We start from the raw sequence: 20,378 nt of genomic DNA on the forward strand, positions 1-20,378 counted from the left end.
AGAAAAGAAAATAAGAAGTCCTTTCCCATTGATTCCTTCATGCACTCCCCCAGTTCCAGATTGGGAAACTGAGGCGCACTGTTGGAGAGGCTGAGAAGCGGTTCCGAGCTCTCGGTCCCCCTAGCTCCCACCCGGAGCCCTCCTCCGGCCCCGAGGAAGAGGGCGCTGTGGCCCCGTGGTCAGCTGAGCTGCTGGCCCCTGGAAAGCGCTCGCCTCGTTTTCAGCCCCCGCCTTAAACCCCCCGGAGCCTTCCAGGGGACCCCACCACGCCCACGGCCCGGGCCGAGGGCTCGGGCCTCCGTCAGGGGTTTTCTCTCGCGGTTCTTTAGTTCCGGGACAATCCCAGCCGGATCACCCCCACACCTGTCCTTGAGTGACCCCCACCCACAAACTCCATCGCCCCCTGGGCGGCCAGGAGGTCTCCCTTCCTGAGCTCTAAGGAGCCGAGCCAAGGGCCCATCCATCCAGGGGCGTCAGTGACTCTGGGCTCCTGCCGCCTCGGACACGCGGGGAAGGTGCCCGGCCCGGTGAGGCCCCCCCCAGGCCCCCCGCTGTGAGGCCCCCCCGCCCCCCAGACCCCCCGCCCCGCAGAGGACATCTGGCGGCCGTTGTCCGGGCTAACGAGAGGTCACAGCGGGCGGCCGATCCCTCCCAGGTCTGCTGTTAGCCAGAGGGCGGCTCCCTGGGGACTCGGGGCCTGGCGCCCCCTGGCCTGGGGGGCGGAGAGTGTCCGACGTGTGGCCTTGGGCCGGTAGCTTGCCTCTCCCCTCTGGGTGGCTCAGCCCCCTCCTCTCCAGCTGGGGGGACCGCGCTGCATCACATGGGGAGAGTCTGCAAAAGCGGGGCTGGTGTGGGGGAGGGGCGCCCGAACGACCAGTGGACACGAATGTCCTGCCAGAACAGGCGTCTCGCCCCGGCACATAGTAGGGGTTTTAAACGACCACCGCGGGAAAGGGAAGGTGCGGGACATGTTGGGAAAGGGAATCCGGTGACACAGAAGTGAATTAGAAAGCGGCTCTAGCGCCGGCCGGATCGCCGCAGATCCCTCCTCTAGCCGGACGCTCTGGGATCCGCGCCGGGCCCTGCCTCAGTTTCCTCGTCCATCAATCCGGGCCGACTCCCAGGGGCTGGGGAGGCTCAGGTGAGATGCATTCTGCAGAGGGGGGTGCGGGGGAGGGGCGCAGCGCAGGGCGGGATTCCTGGAAGCAGGGAGCCGGGCCCGGCCCCCGACGGCACGGTCTGTGCACCGCACGTCTTCACCTCCCCTCATGTAATATTGATGTTCGTTTCCTGGCACCAGCCGTGGCGGCCGTTGAAGAACAGACCTGTCTGCGCTCCCGAGGCCCGGGCCGGGGAGAAGCCGCTGGGAGAGACGGCCGGGAAGCCCCCTCGGCCCTGGCGCCGCCCCCCGCTCTCTCCCCCGCGTGTTTGGCTCGCTCGCGTGGTCTGAGAGCCCGGCCCGCGAGAGATCCGGAGCGGTCCTCCCCAGTGCTCCGGACACGGCTCCTCGCTCCCTCTTCCCCCGGGAGAATCCGGGCTCTGGGAGGTCCGGGGTGTCTGTTTCCATTCCTCCTGACCCTGGCACCCACAGAGCCTGGGCACGGAGGAGGCAATTATTAACCGACGTCTGTGGGAGCGAACCGAGCCGGATCGGCTCCCCTTGCTCCCCCTCGGGTCCTCGGTTTCCCCATACGTCCAGGGAAGGGGTTGGGGGTGGGCCACACAGTCCCCCTCGGTCCCACGCTCCTCCTGGACCCTCAAAGTTCTATGGACCAGTGGGGGGGATGGGGGATGGGGGATGGAGGGAATGGATGGATGGATGATTGGTTATGGGCGTGGGCAGTTGGATGGACGGGCGAGTGAATGGCCAGAGAAGGGCTAGAGAGAGAGCTGGGGAGGGGTTTGGTGGACGGTGATTGGACGAGTGGACGGACGGATGGAGAGGATGATAATCCGGCACAACGAGCACTGAGGCAGAAAGAGTAAAAATAAATGCACATAACGTGGGTGATTACCAAGTGGTTTGGGAGATGGGGGGGTCCAGGAAGGCTGCACGGCGAGGGGGCTGCTTGATCTCCGGCATGAAGGAGGAGGCGTCGGAGTGAGGAGGGACTGCACCTGCTGCCCTTTCCCAGAACCCTTTCCACTCCGGGCTGTGAATGGACTCTTGGAGTCAAACTGGGAGGCTTGTAGCTTCCAAGCTGAAAGGGACTTAAAAGCATCAGGCAAACTCTAGGCACTTAATAAATGCTTGTTGATAGACTGATAGAAGCCAAGATGGCCGGTTCCAGCTAGCCCATGTGTGGTTCTTCTTACTATCCTTATCAAATCTCATTCTGCTCCCCATGTTCCCTGCCCTGCTATCCCAACCCCACAGCTGGGAATTAGAATGTGAGCTCCTGGAGAGCAGGAACCATCTTTCGGTCCTTCTTTCCATCCCAAGAGCTTAGCATAGTGCTTGGCACACAGCAGGCGTTTAATCAATGCTTGTCAAGTTAGACTCAGCAACCACTGTGTGCAAAGCCTTGAGTTCTGTGCATAGGATGCAGAGATGGAAAGTTCCTTCACCAGACAACACCCAGAAACTTCCTCTTTGTCTTGCCGGACATCCCTACACCTGAGCCGGGGCCGTGAGCGGGGACCCCCCCCCCCTCCTACGAGACCAATTGCCAGTCTAGAGGCCAGGCTAGAATTGACCCAGATTGGAGAGCTGGACCAGGTCAGCTCATCCTGACCCCCGGCCCCTTCAGGGCACAGCCTTGTCCCTGAACCATCAGTTCAGCCAGTAGCTTTTGAGATCAGCAGGTTTTGGTGGATAAAGTCATGGAGGCCCGGGTTCCTATTTGGGGGTCATGCCCAACCAAAGGAGGGGATTAATTTAGAGCAGTGCTTCTCAGAGTGTGGTTTGAGATTTTTTGGGGGTCCCTGAGGCCCTTATCAAACAGCCTGTGAGATCAAAACAGTTTTCATAATACTAATATGTTCTTTGACTACTAAAACGCTCCTCCCTTTTCAAGCTAATTATTTGACTACTAAAACCCTCCTCTCTTTTTTGAGCTAATTATTTGACTACTAAAACCCCCTCTTTTTGAGTTCTTATTGGACTACTAAAACCCTCCTCCCTTTTTGAGCTTCTTATTGGACTACTAAAACCCTCCTCCCTTTTTTGAGCTAATTATTTGACTACTAAAACCCTCCTCTCTTTTTCGAGCTAATTATTTGACTACTAAAACCCTCCTCCCTTTTTCCAGCTAATTATTTGACTACTAAAACCCTCCTCCCTTTTTCCAGCTAATTATTTGACTACTAAAACCCTCCTCTCTTTTTTGAGCTAATTATTTGACTACTAAAACCCTCCTCTCTTTTTGAGTTTTTATTGGACTACTAAAACCCTCCTCCCTTTTTGAGCTTCTTATTGGACTACTAAAACCCTCCTCCCTTTTTTTAGCTAATTATTTGACTACTAAAACCCTCCTCTCTTTTTGAGTTCTTATTGGACTACTAAAACCCTCTTCCCTTTTTGAGCTTCTTATTGGACTACTAAAACCCTCCTCCCTTTTTTGAGCTAATTATTTGACTACTAAAACCCTCCTCTCTTTTTCGAGCTAATTATTTGACTACTAAAACCCTCCTCTCTTTTTCGAGCTAATTATTTGACTACTAAAACCCTCCTCCCTTTTTCCAGCTAATTATTGGACTACTAAAACCCTCCTCCCTTTTTCCAGCTAATTATTTGACTACTAAAACCCTCCTCCCTTTTTCCAGCTAATTATTTGACTACTAAAACCCTCCTCCCTTTTTCCAGCTAATTATTTGACTACTAAAACCCTCCTCTCTTTTTTGAGCTAATTATTTGACTACTAAAACCCTCCTCTCTTTTTGAGTTTTTATTGGACTACTAAAACCCTCCTCCCTTTTTGAGCTTCTTATTGGACTACTAAAACCCTCCTCCCTTTTTTGAGCTAATTATTTGACTACTAAAACCCTCCTCCCTTTTTGAGCTTCTTATTGGACTACTAAAACCCTCCTCCCTTTTTTGAGCTAATTATTTGACTACTAAAACCCTCCTCTCTTTTTCGAGCTAATTATTTGACTACTAAAACCCTCCTCTCTTTTTGAGTTCTTATTGGACTACTAAAACCCTCCTCTCTTTTTGAGTTCTTATTGGACTACTAAAACCCTCTTCCCTTTTTGAGCTTCTTATTGGACTACTAAAACCCTCCTCCCTTTTTTGAGCTAATTATTTGACTACTAAAACCCTCCTCTCTTTTTTGAGCTAATTATTGGACTACTAAAACCCTCTTCCCTTTTTGAGCTTCTTATTGGACTACTAAAACCCTCCTCCCTTTTTTGAGGCTAGGGATCATCACTGTGTTTTCTTATACAATTCAGTCAGAACAATAGATTGCAACAGACCGAAGAAGCAGGAGCAGCTAGGAGAACCCAGCTAGGAGAACCCAGCAGCCTTCTCTTATCAGACATTCAAGAGTTCTGCAGACATATTTCAAACAATGACTCTCTTCTCTCTGATTTTGGGGGTGTTGGAAAAGGTAGTTCTTTTTCCTAAAATGTGACCATGTAATGGGTTCTGGTTGTTCTAGAAGGAATGGATAAAAATACAGACTTTTTAAAAACTAAAAATATAGATTTTAAGTTTTATCAATTTTAATTTCTGATACAGTAAATCTCATATAAACGAAAGTTCTTTGGGATCCTCAATGATTTTTAAATTTTTCATTAATTTAATTTTAATTGCTATTAATGAATAATTTTCAGAATATAAACCAAAATTTAAGAATATAATTTGACCAATTAATTCAACTAATTTTAGTTTAATTAAATTATTTTAATTTATGGATTTTAATGAATACTTTTTAAAAGTATAAAACCAATATAAAACAAAAAAATTTGAGAACTACCGGCTAAATGATTTTAAAAGCCTCTTCCAGCCCTGACCTTTCCTGTTTTACATAGCCTCCCCCCCTCATATTTCCTGTTCTAAGGCCCCCTCCCAGTCATGACCATCTCTGGTCTATGTAGCCCAACTGACCCCTCCCCTCTGACATTCCCTGGCCCCTTTCAGCTCTGACATCCCTTGTTCTGAGGCCCCTCCCAGCCCTGCCCTTCCCTGCTCTTTGTGGCACCCCCCTCATATTCCCTGTCCTAGCACCCCCATATTCCCTCCCCGCTCTGTTGGAAGGTTTCTTTCCTCTCCTTACGGTCCGCACTCCAGCCCTGACCCTCCAGCCCTTTGTCTGTCTGCAAATACCCAAATTATTTACTTTCTCTGGGATTCAGGACTGCTCCCTGGGCGGATGAGACAAGGCCGCTTTTGGAGCCTGCGGTTTCTTTGCTCCTACAGATTTCTTCTCTTAAGTAAACATGTCTGCTTCCCTTTTCCTGACTGAATGTGGTTTTTTTTTTTCCCTTTCCCTTTTCTTTGACAGAGCCTTCTATTGCCCAGCCAGAAGTTCCCTGGATTGAAGGCCAGCGGAGGGAAATCATTGATTCTCCAACGTCCCCTAGGAGGGGAAAGTAAATTGGGAAAGGTATTGTCTGCCTCTGCTTAATTGCCCCGCATGGTCCCGGTCCAGCATGGCCCTCCCTTCCTGTGGCTTCGGGCCCTGGACACCACGGCCATTCTCGCTCCTCCTCGGCCGCCCGGGCTCCAGAAAACAGCTCCCCTGGAATTCGTTAGTCTGAGGTTCCAGGAGCGCTGCAGCGAATGCTCGCCCGGCGTCCATACTTACCCATCCTCTCTGACCCAGGGGAGGAGGCGGCAGGTTCGGGGGGCTGCTCCTCTGGCATCAGGCTCTGCTGCTTGAGGTGGGAGTGGGGGTGGGGGTGCCAACGGGAGCCACTCAGTTTGAGGGCCAGATCCAGCCGTGGGGAATGGAGAAAGGATCAGGGCCTCCTTACCCATGTGTTTGTTTCACCCAGGCCCCGGGTTCTAGGTTTTTACCATGCCCGTCAATGGGGAGCATAGGGGGGAACGGAGACAAATCCAGTTTAAAGTGTTTGATTTTAAAAGCCTCTTTTCCATCCTGGTTCCATTGTATGACCTTGGATAAAAAGAAGCAACCATATAGTCAGAGAAGATGGACTCTGAATGTGCCTCTGCCAGTGCCCAGTTTTGTGACCCGACCCAAGTGGTTTAAGTTGCCCTCAGTTTCCCTAGTTATAACAGGAGGGATGTGAGTAAATGGTCTCTCAAGTTCTTCTGGTTCCGGGTTCTCTGTGTTCTGCTCGAGTCGGGTGGCGAATCCGGGTTGTCCCCATAAGGATGGGCCCATCCATGGAGGCAGCGGGGAATGGCACCGTGCAATCTTCCCTCTTCCTCATCATTAGTAACTTCCTCAAATTCTCTCTCCCTTCCTCAAATTGGCATTCAGCCACCCTCTGCTCACGCGTTCTATCCCTCCGGTAGATGTAAGCTTCTCGAGGGCGAGTTCTATTTTTTGGTTCTGTTTTGTTTCATTTTAGCTCCACATCCCGCATCTTTCTTGGGTCTGGTCCCATGACTTCATTAGTTAGAGAACCTCCAGTGTGGAAACTCCCCCCCCCCCAGATTTAGGTCGGTGATTGTTCTGCAGATTTTGGGGGAGGGGAGTTTCCTTGGGGACCTTGAGAAGCTGTCACTTGCTGAGGGTCCCTAAGGCAATATAAGTCAGGGGTGATGACTTTTGACTTGAAGTGCTGTGCTCTCCTCCCCAAGGTAGGCGAGAGGAGGGGCTTAGTCCCGTTTGGCTTGGGCTGGGGGACCCTTAGTCCCTGTCTCCGTGGGTAACTGTCCTTGGTAGTTCCTTTTCCCGTTCACTAGCATAGCGCCCCCCAGCGGTGGTCTGAAACGGGGACAGCTCTGAGCGAGGATTGGGAGGCTTCCTCTGGGGACAGCCGGGGAAAGTGCCTAGATGAGAGATGGAGTCCCTTGTGTGAGGAGCGGCCGGGAGGCCGTGGTCACTGGCTTGTGGGGGGAGTAAGACGGAATGTAGAAAGGGGCCCGGTGGTAAAGGCTTTTCCGAACCAAACAAAGGAGTTTTCGTTGATCTGGAAGGTAATCGGGAGCCAGTGGCGGTTACTGAGTTGGAGTGAGTGGGAGGTGAGATATTAGACCTATGGAAGATGGGCCGAGAGGTGGCTTAAGTGCCTGCGGTTTGAAGCTAAGCCCAGCTCGGTCCGGAGGGCTCAGCACGAGGGACTGACCATCCCAGGAGAATTTTTTTAGAACTCATGAAGCTAAAGTTTTATAGCAGTGGAAAGATGAAACCCACTTGATGTGGGAATTAGGCCTGACCCGCAGGCCTCCCTTCTCAAGCATCCATGATAGCCAGGGTATGCAGCCTCTGCTTGAACGTTTCCATGGTGGGGAGCTCGTTACTCTCAAAGATCCCTCTGTTTTTGTACAATTCTCTTTATTAACGATTTCTTCCCGATTCCCCAAAAATGCCTCCCCATTGGTTCCAGTCCTCCTTCTGGGTCCGACCAGAACAGCCTAATCCTTGTGATATGGAATGGCCCTTCGGATAAAGCTATTATTTGAAAAGCACCGTATTTATGCTATTCTTTGTTTTACGTCCTCGCGTCTGTGCACACTGCCTGGTGCACAGTAGGTACTTAATAAATACTTGGTGGTGAATCTGGTCTCTCTGTCCTGGCCTCCCCCCTGGTTGACCATCATCTCTGTGGGGGGCTCAGAACTGTCCAGAACGGAGATGGTCATTCCCTAAGTTATGTCATCCTCCCTTTACAATGTTGTGTGCTCCTGGGAAGCTGAGAGATGAGAAGCAGAAGAAGAGCTTTGTGGTGGCCGGGAGGCCTGAGGAAAATCACAGGGTGTGGACACCCTCAGAGAACGAGCTTCCGTGGAACACCCTGGCAGCCTGGAATTAGAAGCCAACTCAAAGATGGGTCTCCTGATGTAGGGTTGGCAGGAGAGGAGGGAAGGATGGAGGGAGGAGCAGTGTCTAAAAGGAGAAGTCTGTGTGGGTGACTGTCAAGTCAACAAGCATTTATTAAGCACCTACTATATGCCATGCACTGTGCTAAGAACTACAAATACAACAAAAGGTCAAAGCCAGGCCCTTCCTGCAAAGAACTCAGTCTAATCGGGAGACAGCCTGCAAATAATTATGTACAATCGAGCAAGAGATGGAATGAAACAGAGATAATCTCCAGAGGAAGGTAGAGATCTCCGTGGGCATAATTCTAACCCTAGAAGCAGCCAAGGTAATGCAGTAGACAGAGCTCTGGGCCTAGGACTCGAGTTCAGATCCTGCCTCTATGCCTCAGTTACCTCAACTGTACAGCATAGATAATAACCGCGCCAATCTCTCAGTATTGTGGGAACCAAATGAGATAATAGTTGTACTTAGCCCAGTGCCTGGCACATAGTAGGTGCTTCACAAGTGATTATTTCCTTCCCCTTCTCTGCCTTTTAGAATCCCCGGCTTCCTTCAAGGCTCAGCTCGGTGCCCCTGGAAGTCTTGCCTGACCCCCCTTTGAAGCGTTAGGGACGCCTCCCTCTTGCTGTAGTTCGGAACTTACTTCTCCATTGCCTTGTATCTACCACCTTGTCCAGGATGTGAGCTCTCTTTAGACAGGGACCGGTTTTTGGTCTTTGTGTCGTCCAGCCTGGGGCCTCATGGACGGTGGCCGAGTGGCCGAGGCTTCAGGCCGCGGAGGGAGAGGGGAGACACGGGGGGAGGGGGGCAAGATTCTGAACAGGAAGTGTTGGTCACCAACTTTCTCTCCCAGACGGGAGCCACGGCATCAGTTGATAGGAATGTGGGAGCACTGCGAGGCAGACAAGGGGTGAGTCAGCCCAGGGGGTGGAAGTGCGGAGAGGGAAGACTTTCAATGAGCCAGAAAAATGCAGCGGGAGAGCTCCGGTATCCGGCCCCCTCCGACTCCTCCCTAGCAATGTGAGCTCCTGGCTCTCCCACATTGTCCTTGCCTCCTTTGAGCTGAGTCATTGATACGTATCAATGGCCATTGAGGAGGGGCCAAGGTCGGGGCTCTGGGAAAGGCTTTGTCTTTCTCCACTGTAGCCTAAAAAATGCTCCGAGGATCAGCAGGTGCTGGCAGTGGCTGTCGGGGCCAAGGTCACGGCATGCGCAAAGCCTGAAAAATGTTATGAGAATCGGCTGAGGGTTCTCAGGGCCGAGGTCGGGGCCCAGGAAAAAGCCTTAGGTTTTTTTGGCGGAACATAAAAAGGCCAAATAGCCCATCGGGGAGAGAAGTCTCCTCGTTTTCGGTTTATGGGGTTGTAGAGATTTAATCACGCCTTCCACTTTGGGGACATTACCGCTCAGCTGATGCTGAGAGCCATAATGTGGCTCATATAGCCAAGCGGAATACTGCATCGCCCTCATAAACCCGCTCCGGCCTTCTGGTGCCACTGTTCAAGGTCTGGGTAATCTTGCCCGAGGGCTGTGTCTGATTCAGCCAAGTGTCCCGAGTCAACTTGGTGGAATTTGGGGAAGGCCCAGAAAGCTCCATTATTTCATGAAGCTTTCCTGAGGGGTGAGGGGATGATAGGAAACGGGCTTATTTCTCTGCAAGTGACACCTTCCACAGGAGGGATAGATCGTGGGGCTTGCTTTTTCATCTAACCTCCTTCACAACTGTATTTCTCACCTATGCACACTGGGGTTTCTTTCAGGAGGTGACCAGTGGATTCTTTCTATTTCCTCTTTGCCTTCTGGCTCTGAAAGATCTGAGCAGTTTTCTTTTAAGTTTTCTTGGAATGTTATTTCTAGGCTCTTTTTTATCTGTCAGGTAATGTAATGATTTTTTAAAACAAAATTTTTTCCTGAAATCTGTTTTCAGGTCAGTCATGTGTTTTTTTTTTTTTTTAAATATGGTTACATTTTCTTTTCATTTTTTCTTCTGATTTGATTTTTCTGAAATATATTTTTATTTCATTAAAAATTTCCCAATTACAATAAAGACATTTTAAATACTTATTTTTAAAAATTTGAGTTCCAAATTCTCTCCTTCCCAGACCACTCTGGGAATAGGCAGAATATGAGGATGTATTCTGATGGAAGTGGGTATCTTCAACATAGAGAAGAGCTAATCCAATTCCAATTGATCAATGATGGACAGAATCAGCTACACCCAGAGAAGGAACACTGGGAAAGGAGTGTAAACTGTGAGCATTTTTTGTTTTTCTCCCCAGGTTATTTTTACCTTCTGAATCTAATTTATCCTGTGCAACAGCAACAACAAAATTCGGTTCTGCACACATATATTGTATCTAGGATATACTATAACATATTTAATATGAATGGAAATGCCTGCCATCTAGGGGAGGGGGTGAAGGGAGGGAAGGGAAAATTCGGAACAGAAAGGAGTACAAGAGATAATGTTTTTTAAAAAATTACCTATGCATATGCACTGTCAAAAAAATGTCATAATTATAAAATTAATTTTAAAAATTTAAAAAAAGGAATAGGCAGAATAGGCGAGCAGTATGATATCAACTATAAATACAAAGTCATACAAAACATATTTCCATATTGCATAAAACATGGAAACAAGAAACAAAGTGAAAATCATAGGCTTCCATCTGCACTTAGAATTGAAAAGTTCTCTGAAAATGGAGAGCATTTTTCATCATGAGTCCTTTGGAATTGTTGCGGATCTTTGTCTTGATCAGAGCAGCCGTTTTTCTTATAATTTTGTTTTAATATTTTTTTTTGCCTTTTGGAGTCATTAGTTTCTATTTGACCCATTTTAATTTTTAGGGAGTTTGCACTTCTCGTTCCAAGCTATAAATACTCTTAATTCTGTCTTTATAGTTCTCGTTTATTTCCCAGGTTTTTTTTCCTCTTAAGCATTCTCATTTTATTTATAAAACATTTGCAGCTTTTTAAAACTCTTGCTTCATTTCATCCTGGAATTCTGGTTGAATCTGGGCCCAGTCTGAATGTTTCCTCGAGGCTTTGCTTATCGATGTTTTGGAGTCAATTTCTTCCAGACTTGTATCTTGAGCATCCCCGTCACCATAAGAGTTTTTCATCAGGGGATTCTTTTTGTGTGCTTGCTCATTCTTTCAGCTTACTTCTTCCTTCTGTGCCCCCCTCTGGACAATTAACAACAGCACATCTGTTTTGAGCTACCACAGCATAGAAATACAGCAGTGATACAGTGACATAGTTTCTTTTTTTTTTTTTAAGCACAATAAGAGTTTGTTACGATCATTATTGTTGTTATTACTACGACTACGACTACTACTACAGACACAGTGTGTTGCTGGGCTCTCCTAGAAGCCTTTCCAGTTTGGTGGCACCTGCTAGAGCGAATACTGATGCTGCTGTCTCCTGGCTTTTTGCCCCCAAAGCCCCTTCTCTCTGGCCCATTCTCCTGGCGCCGCCTTTCCGGATGGTGAGTCCAGAGACTGTCAGGTCAAGGATCTTTTTCTAGAGAATGGAAACTTCCTGACCCAGGAGCTTCTTGGATCCAGAACAGGATCCCTCGCTTGGTCCCTGAGGCTCCGGGAGCCACAAAGGGGACCCTCACTTTTGCAGCAAGATGGGGGACCCCAGCCTCTGAAAGCTCACAGCGAGTGAGCGAGCTCAATAGCACGGGGTCAGGGGGAGCTTGTTGGGCAGCTACAAACTCTGATTGTTTCCTGGGAGAGGTTTATGGGCCGTTTGGATGCTTTATGTGTTTTCTCTATCAGCCTACAAGGCCCTCAGAGCCCACTACAGCTTCCTGCGCTTCCTGCGGGGCCGAATAAAGCCTGACCCGCCTGGGACAGCTTCACTCCCTGCAGGGCTTGGAGGGGAGGTAAGGGCCTTTTATACCCACGCAGAGGACATCCTAGGACAGATTTCAGCCAAAGAAAGAAGAGACAGAGAGACAGAGACAGCAGAGACAGAGACACAGGCAGAGACACAGAGGAGAATTGAGTTGGGCAGCCCAGGGAGTGTCTGGGGTCAGATGGTGAGGAATTCCCCTGATAGCCAGCCCCACCCCACAGAACGAGGTCTGGCCCGGCGTTTGCTGACGTTCCCTCCTACTGGAGAACGAGGGGTCTTTGCCCTGTGTCCCATGTTTCAGGGAACTGCTTATAGAGCTATTTTTCCTTTGGAAGAAGGGGCTTGGAGCTCGGCCATAGGCCCTTTCCTGGACTGACTTTCTAGGAGCCCAGCCCCCGCCCGTGCTCCCCTGGGCCACGGCTCGGCCCCTGCCTCACTCCCTGGTGTCCTCGGCCTCCTTGCCGGCCCAGCCCTTGTGGACCCTAACTGCTGAGCCCCCGTAGGGTACAGGAGACGCTAGAGCGGGCTGATGTCTGTGCGAGGGACCGGGACCGTTCCGGGGAGGGGGTGTTTCTCAGATTGGAGACTAGCCCGAGTCTCCCCTCTAGGCTTAACTATGAAATTAAGGGCCGAACAATGGGGGTTTCAGCTCCGCAGCCAGAGGAACCGAATTCGAATCTCTCCTCTGCTGCACGCTGCGTTATCAGGGCTCCCTGAGAGAGCTGGACTCTGGGGCCAGGAGCCCACGACATCCTTTCCCCTCCGGACGGCTTCCTCCGAGAGCTTCCACCAGGACCATTCTGGTGGTACAGCTTCAGGCTGGACTCTCGTTAGCGGCCCCCTCCCCAGAGGAATGACCACGAAGACGTTTCCCTGGGAGCCACGGTGCTGGGATCTGCACAGAGACCTCCTTTCATCCTCCCGTAGATCAGTCTCATGATCCCGTCATCAACTACGGCAACGGTTCTGAAAACCCGAGAAGAGGGAGCCACGTCGGCTCCAAGTCCATTTAGTCCTCGAATATCTGAAGAAAAAAAATGGAGGCAGCTAGGTGGCGCAGTGGCTTCAGGAGGACCCGAGTTCAAATCTGGTCTCAGACACTTAACATTCCCGGCTGTGTGACCCTGGGCAAGTCACTTAACCCCAGCCTCAGGGGGGAAAAACAAAGCCCAATATACAAGGAGCGTGATTTCACGGGCCCTGGATTTAGAGCCGGAAAGGCCTCGGAAGCCATCCAGTCTTGCCCTCTCAAGTGTCAGAGGAGGAAACTGGGAGCTTCTGGAGAAGGGACTCGACCACAAGTGGAAGTTGACCTCTCACTCGTGCCCTTTCCACCATCGCCCACCTCGGAATTCCCGTGGACCTCGGCTAATGGCTAGGTCCGTCTCCCCCATCCCTGGCAGGACAGACGGACACCTCCCCAGCCGCTAGGATTTCCCAGCAGCCGGGGATTGGGAGAGGTCCCTAGCGAAGGCTCGGCCCTGACCCTCCCTCCCCGGAGCCCTGAGGGTTTCACCAAGGCTTGTCAGAGCCGGACCAGAGCTTGGAAGGTGCAGATTCCGGAGCTCTGTCTCCTTGGGTGCGATTTCTATATTTAGTCCCAATTACCTTCTCAGCATTAGCAGAAGTCATTTGATGCATCTGCTGAGGAGATCAGGTACTTCCCGCGGGCCAGTTGCTCCCAGGGAAGTGTTAGATTGATTCCCCATTTTACGGACTGCTGGGGCGTTTCCGGGCTGGTTTAATGGCCCGTACTTGGCTCCAGTGACTTCACGGGCTTGCTGAGCCCCATTGGGTGGTGGCCCCCATGGGGCTCTCATGCGCCGATAGCTCCGCCCACCAGCTTGTACCCCTCCCGCGTACCCGCTTCCCTGACAGTTCTGGTGCCAGGACGAGGCACATGAGCCTTCAGAATAAAAGGTGCCCTGGGCAGAGGTGTCAGGCAGGCTGAAACGAGCTTTGGGGATTGCAGGAGGGGGAAGGAGTGATGGGAGCTGTTTAGGCGGGCACCCCTGGGATGGCGGGGGCCCACAAGACCCGCCCACACCGTGGGCCGTCGCCCAGGAAGCAGCATCTGCTCGTCTTGGGACAGCCTCCACTCCCTCCGGGTGGCAACTCCTTGCCAATGGGCAGCCTGTCTTTCCCCACAATAACTCTGGTCCTTCCCACCTCACCCAGCTGGTGCTAAAGCCTTGTCTGCCCTGCCCTGGGTGCCTGTGACCTTCCCTCGCCAGCCAGGGTTTGCCCACCAGCCCGGACGACCCAGCTCGGGCGCATGCTGCTCAGAGCTCGGCTGTGGGACGGCGCGGGCTCCGGCGGCACCTTTCTCAGTGGGCAGACGTAGGGGAAGGGAGTCCTCTCGGAGCTGGGCGGCCGGGTGGCCGACATAGTGATTGACTGCGAACATTTTGCTCACAGTTTAGAACTGGCCTCAGGCTGTGATAATAATGATGTTGTCTTTAAATGTCCTCCCTCGGCTCCCCCCCAACACAATTGATGTGACTCCAGTACTGGGTTGGAGGAAGGTTCGGGTCAACCACGGATCTAATTGATCCAAATTTGTTTTAATTGCCCACAGCGACACCGCTCTCCATCCCGGCCCGCGGCGCCTCCGTGTTTAATTCTCGTGTCAGCCGCAGTGATTTGGATAATAAAAAGCTCTCTGGTTCGAGCAGCCAACAGGAAGGAGCGAGCACAGCTCTCCCAGGGCCGGGCCGGACACTGAGGAGGCGCCTCGGCCGGTCGGCGGGGACAGCGGTGGGGACAGACGGGCCGGCCTTTCCGCTGGCGGTGTGGCGGCTTCGGCCGGCCATGCGGAGAAGGGGCTCTGGCCGGCAAGGCCATCTGGCCCGTCCTTTCTCCATCTGCCTCCCTGCAGCCCCGTGAGCCTGGGTGGGGGTTTAGCCTATACGTGGACGACCGTGTTTCCCACTAATCGGCCTCCTTTGTAATCTTATGTATTTTACGCAAGTGAAAATACTCTGCTCTAACATGTATTTCCCCATATGTAACACGTATGGGACTACCTGCCAGCTAGGGGAGGGCGTGGGGGAGGGAGAGGAAAATTTGGAACAAAAGGTTACGCAACGGTCAATGTTGGGAAAACGACCCCTGCAGACACTCTGCAAATAAAAAGCTTTAATAAAAAAAATATGAAGGAACCAAAAAGATCCTCTGAAAAGAGGTTCACGGGCTCCCAAGGTGCCTGAGTCCTGGCTGCAAAGGGCACCTTTAAGAGAGGCCGCTTTTGCAGAAATGCTCCAGTGATTCTGGGGCTGAGGAGCCATCAGGGCGTAGCAGCAATGGGGGGGGGGGGGCGGAGAGAAAAAGTCACCATTCCAAGAACTTGTCTCCATCCTGCAGAAGGGGAAAGCAGGACAAACGCTAAGGGTCTCCAGGTAGAAGTGGGGGGGACATTTGGAACTCCAGGTGTAGACGCAGTGGAACATGACAGTGCAGGCGTTAGCACCTCAGGAGTGGCGGTGCAGCAAAATCAACGTGCACATTAAGGGGGCAGGAAGAGGCTGCCCAACCAAGCTTTAGGCAGCTGGGAGACCGCAAGCCTTTTTTTTTTTTTGGTTGTGTCCCTTAGGCCTAGTTTGGTGCCCAGACGCACCGGGTGTCGAGTGAACTGAAAATGCCAGGTTGCTAGCTTTGGAATCAGGAAGATCTGGGTTCAAGTCCAGCTGGATATGTGACCCTGGGAAAGTCACTTCACCTGCCTTCCTCAGTTTCCCCTCTTGTAAAATGAAGATAATAATCGCCCCCACCTTGCAGTGTTGTTGTAAAGACCAAGTGACATTTGTAAAACACTTAACACATAGCTGGCTCAGTAAGTGCTTAATCCCCACCCGCCCGATCTGGAGCCGGAGTGAGCCGACCACCCTGAGGGTCTGAGGTGGGACCTCTCAGGCCCCTTCTAGACCTAGAGCCGGAGGAGCCTTAGAGATCCGCTGCTCCACCCCCTGCTCCTCCCAGGCAGGGAAAGGATTTTCCCCAGTACGGGCGGCAGCAAGCGGCAGACTCGGGGCTGGCCCGCCTGCCGAGAAGCCGGCCTTTCTGCTCCTTCGCCTCCTCTCGGAAAGCCTCCCCTGCACATAGGAAACCCAGAGAGCTGATGTCGCCTGAAATCACTAATCTTGTAGAGGGTGAGGTTGGGGCTTGGTTTAGATCTGGGAAATTTCCCTGGAATCCCTCATAAAAAGATGGGCAGAGAAACCGAGGGCGCGGGGCTTTGGAGGTGGATGGTCCGGATAGGCCGGAAAGCTCGGGGCCCTCTCCGGGCTCAGGGATCGATGGGGACGGGGGCAATCGGGTCTCCGAACCGGCTCCTCAGAGAGCAGGAGCCTCCTCTGCGGGAACGGCGGCAGCTCCGGGGCTGACGTCAGGTCTTCCGCCCCACTTGAGGGAAGGAGGTGAGCGGCATGTTAATGAAGGGGGCCCGAGGGAGACCAGAATATGAGGTGTGGGGGTGTTAACATCGGGGAGAGGAGAGTGTGAAATCCCAGCTAAGAAAAGAAGGGAGACGGAAAAAGGAGGCAGCCCATTGGTCTGAATCTAGGCCTGCCGTCCACCCGGGGCCGCGCATCGGGGTTTGGGACCCCCCAGTGGGCGGAGGGGGGAGATCCGGTGCTCCCTCGGGAAGTCGGTGAAGGATGGAGAGCCAAGGCCCACGCCGCCTCCGCTCCCCTTCCGGCCTCCACTGTCCTGCCAAAGCTGGGGGGGGGAAGGGGGAGCAAGACACAGAAAACATAATCTCCAGGTGGACGGTGGTGAAAAGAGCCAGGTGTCACCGAGAGCCGGGATACCGGCAATGGAAGGAGTCCCAGGTCCGACCCCTCCTAAAACAGCCCTGAAACGGTTCCCCCCTTAAATACCCCAGGAGAGGGGGCCCAGAAGGCAAGATCATCCCGGCGAGGTCTGTTTTTGCAGGGAAGAAGCTACTCTGTGCTGGATCCATTGTGTAATTTTATATGTCAATGTAATTATCATCTCATTTGGTCCCCACAATAACTCCAAAGGCAGGTGCTATTATTGTTCCTATTTTACAGCCGGGCGGATTTTTATAGTCGGGGGTTGGGGGGATGAGTCTTGGCCTGGTTTTGGAAGCTCCGGACATCCTGCTTAAGAGGTCTGAAAGGAGCTGGAGATTTAAACCCGGAGGTGGGGGGGGGGGGGGAGGTAGAAGAGCCCATTGATGCTTGGATTCACCAGAGGGGTGAACGGTGCGCAGGGGGCTGTGGGGAGACGGCGGAGCCGAGATGATGGCAGTGAGACTGAAGGCGGTGAGAGGGTCGGGAGATGGACCGGCGAGGAGGCCCGAGTCCTGAGGGCCTTTTACCGGAGTCAGAGCTGGGAGCCGGGAAGAAATGAGCTCGGCTTAGCCTCGGGCACTCACTGGTGGGGTGACTCTGGGCGAGCCGCTTCCCCTGCTTGCCTCAGTTTCCTCATCTGAAAATGAGCGGAAGAACCGCTTTGGAATCTTTGAAAAGAAAACTCCAAGTGGGGGAGTCAGAGACAACAGAAAATTGAACATAATATAATATAATCGCTGGAGAAGGCGGTTTAGTCCTGGGTGCTGGGGACCGCGGCAAAGGCTCCAGGTAGTGTCGTCCCGGATGTCGCCTTCCAGGCTGGAGCAGTGCGTGTTCCCCAGGCCCGCTGAGCTGGGCCTTTCTTCAGGGGCCGAGGTGATAATGCACTGGCCTGGGCCCGCGGCGGACCGGGCACTTGTTCTCTGTGGGTGCAAGAAAATGCAGTTAATCCAGACCTAACAAATGCATTGATTCAGACCCAGACTCTCACACACACGCGCACACACAAGCACACACGCGCATGCACACACACACATGCACACACATGCACACACACACTCACACACACGTGCACGCACACGTGCACACATGCACACACACGCACACACATGCACACGCGCACACACATGCACACGCGCGCACACACATGCACACACATGTACACACACATGCACACTCACACTCACACACGTGCACACACACATGCACACACACATGCACACACGCACACTCACACGTGCACACACACATGCACACACATGCACACACGCACACTCACACACACGTGCACACACACATGCACACACTCACACGCACACACGCATACACACGCACACGCACACACACGCACACACGCACGGCCGTCAGGATTCGCCGCTGGCCAGCAGGTCGAGGTTCCGGGGCTTTGGGCCTCTCTCCCCGCACTCGGTCCCCTGCTGCAGAGGGGGGGCCCTGCTGCCAGACCTGAACCCTTAGGGATTTCTCCATGGGGATCCCCCTCACTTGGTGTCTCAGGGCCCGCCAGCCCCTCTCACGACCTTGGCTTTTCTCGGACTCCTCCGGCTTTCTCCCACTCCATCACCGATGAGGAAGGGCCGGCTCCTGCCCCGCTCCTTTCTGTGCCACAGTGCCAGGGGGCGTCCCTAAGCCCTCTCCCAGGCAGGGAAAAAGCTCATTACGTTGGAGGCTGAAGATGTTCCCCCGAGTCCTTCCTGGGTGGGGAGCCCCCCCCATCTCCCGGAGCCTCCCCCGTCCCTCCCCCAAAGTCTGCCCTGTGCCACATGGTGGCGGGGACAGGAGCGCAGGGGCAGCGTTTGAACGGCATCGGGAAGAGCTTTAGGCCCGTGATGGAGTGCGTTTCCTCAGGATTCTTCGCTCTTCTCACTGCTTCCTCGGGGGGTTCTGGGAAAGGCCGGCAGTTGTGGGCCTCTGACAGGGCGTGGGGGGGGGGGCTGGGGCCTCTCCTGCTAACTCCGCACTGACCTCTCTCTCTCCCTCTCGTTCCAGCCGCTGTCCTGCTCTCTCTAGCCCAGTGGGCCATGGTCTGCCAGGGCTAGCCTCTGTCCTCTCGCCTCCCCTCTGAGGTGGGTATGGCCTCCTTTCTCTGCATGTCTTCTCTCTGCATGTCAGCGGAGCGGCTGCCGGGGCGGGCACCGCCTGGGGGTCTGCGCCAGCCCTTGGGGGCGGCTGCCTGGGCGGGCACCGCCTGGGGGTCTGCGCCAGCCTTTGGGGGCGGGTGCCTGGGCGGCGGGCAGACGATGGCACCGACTGGGGGGCGGCCGCCCTCTGCCTTCCTGGTGTGACTGGATGAAAGTGACTGGCTGACTCTGAGGAGCTTTTGAGTGCTGACCTCCTCTGCTCTAAGCCCCCCGGGCCGGACACCCCTGTGCTCAGGCCCCTCCCTGGGAGGGAGGCCCCATTTCAGTTCCATTTTACAGATGGAGAAATTGAACCTGAGACAGACTAACTGAATCGCCCACGGTCTTAGTAAATGGCACAGAACTGGGGTCTTGCTGTCTCAGCCTGGCGGTCGGTCCCTTGTGTCACTCAGCACCTCCTCCCGTCCCCTCCCCAGGCCCGTCAGTGTGCCCGCTTCCGTGCCCTCCCCATTCTGGACCCCTCCTCTGATGCGCCCCCCCCCCCCGTCGGACACGGCCTGCTAAGGGCAGTCAGCTGGGCAGCGCCTCTCTGGCCGGACTCTGGTGCCACCGGCCATCTCAGATCCCTGGGTTTTTAGCTGCCAAACCATTCTGCTGACTCAGCTTAAGCTTGCGGTCCACTAAGACAGCCCGGCTCCTTTCACACATCCCGTTTTCTCTGGTGGCTGTGCGCCCTTGAGACATTACTCCTTTCCCCCTCTGTAAAATCAGGCTCGGTTGGCCCGGGCCCTTCCAGTTTTATATATCATGGCAGGAAGCTCGCCCCCTCCTTCCCCGCTTTTCTGCCCGACGGCCCCTCCCCCTTTCTCCCCGGCCCGGGGCCCCTGTGGGCCGGTGCTCGGGCCGGAAGGAAGGCCGGGGTGGGAGCCTGCTCTCCATCGGCCGGGCTGCCCCCTCCTAACCTCTTCTCTGCCCGGGCAGCGCCAGGCCCACGCCATGGACGACTACGACATCAGATCGGCCGCCAGCATCCTGGCCTCCGTGAAGGAGCAGGAGGCGCGCTTCGAGCGCCTCACGCGGGCCCTGGAGGAGGAGCGGCGGAACGTGTCCCTGCAGCTGGAGCGGGCTCACCAGCCCTGCGAGCAGCCCCGGGCCAGCACGTGCACCATTGGCAACGGGCAGCCGCTGGCTACCGCCTGGCAGCAGCTGGTCCTGCAGGTAACGCCCCCCGCATGTGTCCGGCCGCGGGACCCCCGGGCTCCCCGGGTGCTGGGGCCGGGGCTGGGCCGGGGGCTCTGGGGGGGGGACGGAGAGCCACCTCTTTCGCCCCCTGCATGCGAGAGTGTGGGGATGCTCACCTCGCCGGGCCAGGAGGGGGCCGTCCGCCGCAGCCTTGGGTTTCGGGAGGGACGCCCCGAGGAGTGCGTCACGGAGGTCGGAGCCCGTGGAGCAGGCGGCGCCCTGTGCTTTGGGGGCCAAAGGCCGGGCTCGTCGTTGCTCTGGGACCCGCTGTCGGGGCTCCCCGGCCCAGGCTCCGGGTGGCCAGGCCTGACGTCCGCCGGGCTGAGAGGCCCTCTCGGGGGCTGGGTCGCTCTGGTCACGGCGGGGCCTCTGCTTGGCCAAACGGGTCTGGGAAGCTGCGGCCTTCCCCGACGGTGCCGCCGGAGTCATGGAGCGCCAGCCTCCCGCTGGGCAGGGGA

At 54.2% G+C, this 20,378-nt stretch overlaps 1 long non-coding RNA gene across 1 annotated transcript; it reads left to right on the forward strand.

Annotated features, from left to right (window-relative positions):
- The first annotated feature begins 4,419 nt into the window (after positions 1-4,419).
- Positions 4,420-19,891, forward strand: LOC141557353 (uncharacterized). The gene is made up of 4 exons (XR_012486768.1): positions 4,420-4,550; positions 5,448-5,549; positions 18,587-18,663; positions 19,660-19,891. It is a non-coding gene; the product is annotated as an uncharacterized LOC141557353 (long non-coding RNA).
- Positions 19,892-20,378: the final 487 nt, after the last annotated feature.

The sequence above is a fragment of the Sminthopsis crassicaudata genome, chromosome 1 (genome assembly GCF_048593235.1).
Source record: "Sminthopsis crassicaudata isolate SCR6 chromosome 1, ASM4859323v1, whole genome shotgun sequence".
NCBI classification, from domain to species: Eukaryota; Metazoa; Chordata; class Mammalia; order Dasyuromorphia; family Dasyuridae; genus Sminthopsis; species Sminthopsis crassicaudata.